The sequence below is a fragment of the Aplysia californica genome, unplaced genomic scaffold (genome assembly GCF_000002075.1).
Source record: "Aplysia californica isolate F4 #8 unplaced genomic scaffold, AplCal3.0 scaffold00648, whole genome shotgun sequence".
Taxonomy (NCBI): domain Eukaryota; kingdom Metazoa; phylum Mollusca; class Gastropoda; order Aplysiida; family Aplysiidae; genus Aplysia; species Aplysia californica.
In genome coordinates this window covers 149,697-156,343 of record NW_004797918.1, presented here as the reverse complement: position 1 = coordinate 156,343, position 6,647 = coordinate 149,697, and the positions used below count along the sequence as shown (strand labels likewise).

At 38.7% G+C, this 6,647-nt stretch overlaps 1 protein-coding gene across 3 annotated transcripts in view; it reads right to left on the bottom strand.

The window, feature by feature from the left end:
- LOC101851672 overlaps positions 1-6,647 on the bottom strand; it is a 139,026-nt gene that overhangs the window by 84,377 nt on the left and 48,002 nt on the right. For all 3 annotated transcript variants that reach the window (XM_005107987.3, XM_005107988.3, XM_035972326.1), the window contains exon 2: positions 2,733-2,841. The gene's annotated coding sequence lies outside the window, so the exon portion shown is untranslated. The remainder of the gene's footprint in view (positions 1-2,732; positions 2,842-6,647) is intronic.

Genomic DNA, 6,647 nt, shown 5'->3' with positions numbered 1-6,647 from the left:
TCTCTCTCTCTCTCTCTCTCTTTTTTTTTTTCTCTCTGTCTCTCTCCCTCGCTCCCAGAACCTCAGCAAACTGTCATCTTATCGCATCTTCCTCCCATTCAATTCCAGGGAGTTCTATTAAATCTAAAAGACGCTTTTGTGAGTGTCCAAATCCCCGACCATCTTCTATACCCACTCAATCCAGGCCACTTGTCAGAGGCTGGTATCGGTAGCCATGGGTGAAAAAAGAAGATCAAATAAGGTGCAATAAACTGGTGGCAGCGCGGATGTCGTCTCCTCTTTCATCTCCGAATAAATATCAAGGACGTCTTCTCTTTGATGCTTTTTCATCATCTCGTCATCTTTCTTTTGATATAATCCCTTCCGTATTTTTTTGTTACCCCTGACTCTTGTCTCTCTCTTCCAAATAAATATTAAGTTTGTAGTAAAGACTTCAACTCTTTGCTCAAAGTCAAAGGGGGAAGAAGAGATACTGACAAGCCAGTGGCGATGAAACTAGGAGTCTTTGGGGACTCCCCTAGAGAGTTGCAAATATAGGAGTCAATACGATAAGCTGAAAGCCTTTTTATTGCAATAGGTTGGTGATCAAACAAAAACAAATTAATATATTTATCTAATTTGTCGAAAGAAAAAGAGGGTGAGATAAGCGTTTCTTAGCAAAATAGGAAAAAAAGCCTACAAGACACTGAATACCCACTTCATCGTCTACAGCATAACAGTTTTAAGAAACCCAAACAAAAACAAACCATGCACATTCTACAACATTGCATTGCGCAGTAGGGTTAAAGACAGCATGGAACTGTGTCAAAAGCAATAACTTAAGCACCAACAACATCAGCAAAACAAAAACAGAATGCAACAATAGTTAAAACAAAACAAACAAAAAAATCCAACCCTCAACAATGCGGAAATCCAAATAGGTGTAGGCCTCGGTTTAAAAAATGTAACAATGAATCACACTGACAGCTCACGAGTTCCTTTACTTGACAATGACGCTATCGGGGACCTACTCTGGCCTGTGCTTCTATGTTGTTGTTGTTTTTTAACGCATTTTACGGCACCTGCAGTACAATTAGGTCATATATGCGAATGATTAGATGTGTTACAAAAAAGTAACAAAAGTACAAATAGAAGTAGGAGAGATAAGGACGAAAGATGGGGTTTTTTTTGTAAGTGTTTTACAGTGCTGGCAACTCAATAAGGCCATTTGAGCTCGAGGAACGCATTAAACATTTTACGTGGGTCGGAAATTTCAAATTTTGACCAGGTGGCAGTCGAACTTACTCCTATCGATTTTAGTTCATTGAGGTATCTTTAGCGTGCACAATGGGTTTTTTCGCCCTTGTACTAGAAGGCTAGGTGCAGATCTTTCCTATTATAATATCAAGGGTGGGGCTGAAAGACAGAAGTAAGAAGGAGTCTAGGAGTAGCAGTATAACGCTGCAGAAAGAGCCAGGAGCACAGAGGAGGGGCAAGGGAGGCGAGAGGGTAGGGACAGAAAGTGTGAACGAAAGCAGAAAACAGAACATTGCTAGAGAGCAGAAAAGGAGTTAAAAGGTGACACTTTTAGAGAAGAAAATTTTTCGGTAACATACGGATTCGAACCCAGGACCTTTGAATGAGAGGCGAACACCTTAAGCTCTAGGCAACGGGGGCCCCCTGATAGATGTTCAACAGGAAAAAAAGCGTTAAACTACACCAAAGTACCCGCCAACCGCCCAATGTCTTTCCACATCTGCAACACCCCACATCAGTCTGAATACATGGAGATCATCTTTTTCAGTATCATCTACATGTATTCTGGAAGTCTGTAAGTGATTCAGTGGAGCATTGGGCCGAAAAGTGAACGCCTGGCTTCGCTAATGAAAAATGGCGTACATTCTAGATTGTTCGTATCTGGAACGCCATTCATTTGGTGGTATTTTTGTTGCTTTCGTTGTTGTTGTCTTAGTTGCTGTTATTGCTGACCTGCCTATTCTAATTACAATTTATGCTTCAGCACTGTTATTAATATTTACAGGTAAAAGGTAAATATTACAAGTTCTAAATTTCAATCTTAAAGACCATAGCACTAGGGTATCCGTAAAATATGCTTGAAAATTCTGTTGCTGTTGCTTTGGCTAAACTATTAAAGTAATATGCGGAGTAAAATGTACCGTTTATTACTTATTTTCCTCATTTTAAAAAATGTTCCAGGAGGCAACGAAATAATTATGGTATAAAAGGGTGTCTTGTTCTTTTAAATATAAATGTTCGTAGTTTACACACTTCATTCTTTTAGTTTTAGTTAGAGTTTTTCGATACTTACAACACAATAATATGGTCATATAAGCGCCGAAGATTAGAAGTGTTTCAAGAGAGTAACAAAAACAATAAAGAAGAAGTGAAAAGGACGACAGATTTTAGTTTGATAGAAAAGAAGGTGCATACCGCACCAAAGCACACAACCACCACCCACGACCAAACTCTTGTAGTTGAACCAAAAAATAAGAAGAGAGTAATGTTTAAACTCAAGCCAAACCCCTGCTTGGGATTGGAAGGTGTTCTGAGGTTGTTTTTTTTTGGGGGGGGGGGGGGTTGTACTTTTGGTTCGGGGACGGGAAGGGGTGGGGGTAATGACGCAACCAATAGTACTCTTTACTTTGAAATACATTTGAAAGTATATTATAATAGTAACAAATCAGTCCATAAAATAAGCAACAGTTCTTTTTGTCCTTTTATACAAAGCTTACCTGAGTTAGTTTAGGTGACAAAGCTAGCGGGTTATTCTTGCTTCATGGCCACACCGAGAAGACAGACTGGCAAAACAGACTCTGCTCTGTAAACCCCCAGAAGCAAGTCCTGTAGGAAGAAATAAAAAAAAATATGACGCAATAAAAATACAAGAGAAATTACCAGTCCTCAAAATATATCATCATCATCATCATCATCATCATCATCATCATCATCATCATCATCATCATCACCATCATCATCATCATCATCACCATCATCATCATCATCATCATCATCATCACCATCATCATCATCATCATCATCACCATCATCATCATAGTGAAACAGACATCAATGGTTATGGTTTTTCAATCATTTCTCCGATTGGATCCTCTAAAATGCTATACTAATAATTCATACGTAACCCGAGGAATAATATTCTGACAAAATTTGCGATGAGACAATTACCTCTTTCAAGGTTCTCTTTTTGAGTGTTTTGATGCCCCAGAACTGTAGTAAATACTTTAAGTCTAAGGCCACACATGTTGTAGCACTGAGCGTATTTCTGCTAGCGGAAAGCTATAGCGCCGAATCACCCCATCAAGTTAGCAACAAACAGAATATTCTGTATTCTACCCTTATATCTGGAATGTTCCAGGACTTTATAGGTATGTCTTTGAAACAAATCCCGCGCTAATCGAACTGTAGTCTACCAGTAACTTCCGTTGATCACGTCATTAATTTCCCCCTTTCATCTTGTCATATTTTAATAAAATCTTGTAGTGCCGTCCCTATCATTACCATCAGTAATTCATTATCGAACTCATTACCACTAACTCTTAACACGATCATCGTTAGGGCTAATGGTGCAGGCTGTGGACATCAGCGCCTACCAGTACATGTTTATTTCAACACCTCCAACCACTCCACCTCTAAGTGTCCCTCCTCATAATTTTCTCCCCAACTAGCGTAGATCATGGTTTTAAGCGGTAGGTCTAAGTTTTTTTGAAACATATTATCGTTGATATCAGAGAGCAATATATAGCCCTAAAACATGGTGTTGCACAGTGCGGGCAAGCAAAGTCAAGTTTTTGTAATACAAAATGTGTATGCAGCATTGATAAGATATTGCGTATCATCTGACATCGAAGCAACTTTGTAATGCATATATTGCTCATGCCAAATTTCCGGGAGATAGAGGATGCACAAAGTACTACTTTTTCCTTTTATTTCCTTACGGATTTACAAAGATTGCGAAATTCCACCTCTTTCGTGCAAGACAACAAAGAAATCAATAATAACCCCAAACAATTCTCAACCACCAGCTTTAATTGCCAAACTCTCTTGCGAGGAAATTACATCAGTAGCAAAACAATGCAGTGAGCTTTATGCTGTAGTAAGCATGTTCTGAAACCGAACCTACAATTACCGGGTGTGGCAGCTACCAATTAATCACTGACAAATTTTCAACTGCATAGTAAAAGGTCTGGAGAAATCAATTGCTTCAAAAACAAACCAGAACGTTAATTCGATAGGCCTTGTTTCAAAAGTCTCGTGTCTCCGAGAAAACAAAAAAAAAAGAACAAAATTCAAACTACATGTAGATCCAATATAATAATGTAATTTCAAAGGTAAAGAGAACGCTTTATCAAGAAGTCTATGAGATCCGTGAGTACGCCATAAAACTATCAGATCAACTTGGTGAACTGAAAGTATTTTTGCTTGACTACCAAGACTGAAAACCTCAGAACTACAACTTCCAGTCTGACATGACTTTGGCACCAATGTATTATACCCGATTCTCCTCCCGTCCCCCTTTTTTTTGTTTTTGTTTTCTCCAGAACAAGGGAGCAAAGGAAAAAAAACCTAACAACAACAATCTAATAATATTATGCATTCTTTTTCAATTCTTTATGGACCCGCTTTACCCTCCTCAGAAAGATAAAAATAAAATGCAACATCAAATCCCAAGTTTACAGAGCTCCGATGACTCCCATGAGGTAGAAAAAGCAAACAACCACAACAGAGAGACAACGCTCTGCTCTATAGTCATGCTTATTGACCCATCCCATCTCTAATCTAAACCAGACTTCACGTCAAAGAGGTAATCAAAACTTAACATGCTGAATGACTCTCAACTCTGAATATCTATAGAGATTTGTTGACGGTTTCTTTCGCACTTCATAAATCTGTTCCGTCAATTTGGGACCCCCTGAGTGTTAATGGCAGCCCAAGAGGGTTCATTGTGTGTCTACCTCGGTAGAAACGAATCCGTCAGCACGGTCGTACGCTGGTGTTCGGTTCCATTGATTTTTGTCCATCAAGCCTAGTCAGCCTCCCTCGTTCGATTTTTTTTAGCTGAACGATTAGTTTTAATTTAATTTATTGCCGAGATCCGTGATCGCTCCGGAGAATGAGATTTGGGATTGCAGTCGTAAAGGAAAGCTTATTTGCTGATGTTGTTGTCGTTGCTAATGTTATTGCCAGTGTTGTTGATGTTGCTGCTGTGGCTGCGACTGCTGCTGTTCTTGTTGTTGTTGCTGTTCTTATGATTGTTGTTGATGTTGTTTTTGTTATCGTTGCAGTTGTTATGTGGATGTGGGCGTCATTGCTTGAGTTCTAGTAGTAGAAGTAGTAGAAGTGGTAGTGGCAGTAGTAGCATCAAAAGCAGCAGCATCATACCCAGCAGCAGCAGCAGCAGCAGCAGCAGCAGCAGCAGCAGCAGCAGTAGCAGCTGCAGTCAGTTGTTGTAGTTGTAGTAGTAGTAGTAGTAGTAGTAGTAGTAGTAGTAGTAGTAGTAGTAGTAGTAGTAGTAGTAGTAGTAGTAGTAGTAGCAGTAGTAGTAGTAGTAGTAGTAGTAGTAGTAGTAGTAGTTGATGTTGTAACTAGTGTTGCTTTTGTAATTGCTGCTGTCGTCGTCGTTTCGTTTGCGATTATGGTTTTGTAGTTGTCTTGGTTCTTGTTGTTTATGGTGGTTGAAATCTGGAAGATTTGAATGGGTTTTCACGAAAGGGCGTAACAAAACTTGTGAGATACTCGTGTTGTTCTGACAGGCCGTTCGTAATTGTTTTTTTTTCTCCCTTAAACTCTTTAAGAAGGAAGCTGGCATATAATATGTCCAGTCAACAGCAGGCTAAATATTTCGAAAACGACAACTAGCTGTTAAGAACGATTATATGACGCACAATTAAAAGACAAAACAACAAAACAACAACAATAGAAAGATGGGATAAAAACACATTAAAAATCCCCATAAAGCAAAAACCAAAATTAAAAAAAACAAAAACTTTCAATGCATCCCCCCAACCCCCCCCCTCTCAATAACAACAACAACAACAGAAGACCCCCAGCAGCTCGAGTTTTAAGTTAATTTCAAATGTCTTAACTGGTCTTGAAAGTCACTGTTATCTAGATTTATGTTTCAGTACTGTAGACAATACTTTGCTAGAGGTAAAACAATTTTAAAAATCAGTACGCAGTAGTTACAGAATTCTGCAAATATAGAACCTTTATAATTTTTTTCCAGACGCAAGCGCCACAGAGCTTGCCCAACAGCTATGAACGGTTAAAGAAATAAAATAAAATTTAAAAAAAACATATATATATTAACCCCCCCTAAAATCAAACAAACAAACAAACAAACAAAACAACCAACAAACTAAGAACAACAACAACAACATCAGCAACAAAAAAAAACCCAACATGAAATGATACACAACCAAGGGGAACAGAACGACAGCAGAGCACAGAATTGAAAAGTGGTGACCAAGTATTTGAAGGATCAAGGAATAAAAACAACGGCAGACTTAAAACAACAACTATGTGAACTTTGAAACCCCTTCCCCTCACCACATCCAGAAAAAAGACCAAGCAAAACAACCTCCCTTAAAAAACAACAACAAATAAAAAAGGAAACCTACCCCCCAACCCCC